The sequence below is a fragment of the Vulpes lagopus genome, chromosome 1 (genome assembly GCF_018345385.1).
Source record: "Vulpes lagopus strain Blue_001 chromosome 1, ASM1834538v1, whole genome shotgun sequence".
Lineage (NCBI taxonomy): Eukaryota > Metazoa > Chordata > Mammalia > Carnivora > Canidae > Vulpes > Vulpes lagopus.
The window spans coordinates 92227680-92229355 of NC_054824.1; positions in this window are offsets into that span (position 1 = coordinate 92227680).

Sequence of the window (1676 nt, forward strand, 5' to 3'; positions counted from 1 at the left end):
TGATGCTGCAAATTGTGTGATTTCATTTTTTAAAGGCTGAATAATATTCCAGTGTGTATATATTTTCTTTATCCATTCATCCATCAATGGGCACTTAGGTTGTTTCCATATCTTATCTTGGCTATTGCAAATAGTGATGCAGTGAAGGAGGGAAGAGTGTATAGTTTTCTTTTTTTTACTTAGTGTTTTAGCTTTCCTCAGATAAATACCCAGAAATGGAATTGCTAGATCATATAGTAGCGTTATTTTTAATTTTTTTGAAAAACCTCCACACTGTTCTCCCTAGTGGCTGCACCAATTTGCATTCCTACCAACAGTGCACAGAGTTTCCTTTACTTTACATCCTTGCCAACACTTGTTATTTCTTGTCTTTTTATGACAGGCATTCTAACAGGAATGAAGTAATATCTCATCGTGGTTTTGATTTGTATTTCCCTAATTATTAGTGATGTCGAACATCTATTCATGAGTCTGTTAGCCATATGTATTTATTTCTTGTTTGGAAAAATGTCTATTTAGAGCACTTGCCCTTGTTTTAATTGGATTGTTTGTTGGTTGTTTTTTTGTTTTTGTTTTTGGGGGGTGGACGGGTTTTGTTGTTTTGTTTGTTGGCTGTTGAGTTGAGTGAGTTATTTACATATTTTGGATATTAACCCCTTATCAGATATATGATTTGCAAATATTTTCTCCCACTAATCAGGTTACCTTTTTATTTTGTTGATAGTTCTCTTTGCTGTGCAACAGCTTTTTAGTTTGATATAGTCCCATCCATTTATTTTTGCATTTGTTGCCTTTGCTCTTGGTGCCGAATCCAAAACTCATTGCCAAGACCAATGTCAAGGAATTTACTGCCAATGTTTTCTTCTAGGAGCACTCTGGCTTCCCATCTGATCTTCAAGTCTTTAATCCATTTTGAGTTAATTTTTATGCGTGGTGTAAGATGGTGGTCCAGTTCTGTTTATTTTTTTTTTTGCATGTAGTACAATTTTCCAAACACAGTTATTGAAAAGATTCTCATTTCCATACTGCAAATTCTTACTGTTTGTCATAATTAGTTGACCACATACATGTGGCTTTATTTTGGGGCTTTCTATTCCATTCCATTGATCTATATGTCTGTTTTTATGCCAATACCATACTATTTTGATTACTCTAGATTTACAATATAGTTTGAGCTCAGGGAGAGTATTGCCTCCAGCTTTGTTCTACATTCAAGATTGCTTTGGCTATTTTGGGTCTTTTGTATTTCCAGACAAACTTTATTATTTTTTTTTCAAGACAAACTTTAGAAGTGTGTGTTCTCTTCCTGTAAACCAAACAAAATAGCAAAATACATTAGAGTTGTGACAGAGATTGGATTTTATCTATAGATTGCTTTGGGTGATGCGGACATTTTAACAATATTAATTTTTCCAAATCATAAGTGTGTAATATCTTTCCTTTAATTCTTCAGTTTCTTTCATCAGTGTCTAACAGTTTTCAGTGTACATGTGTTTCACCTCCTTGCTTAAGCTTATTTCTAAGTATTCTATTCTTTTGATGCAAATGTAAATGAGATTGTTTCATACTTTTTACTTATTGGTTTGTATGAATCTTCTGACAAATAAATGTGGTAGGTATTATTATACATTCACTCAGCATCCACACACACACATACTCTTCTTTGTTACTAAACT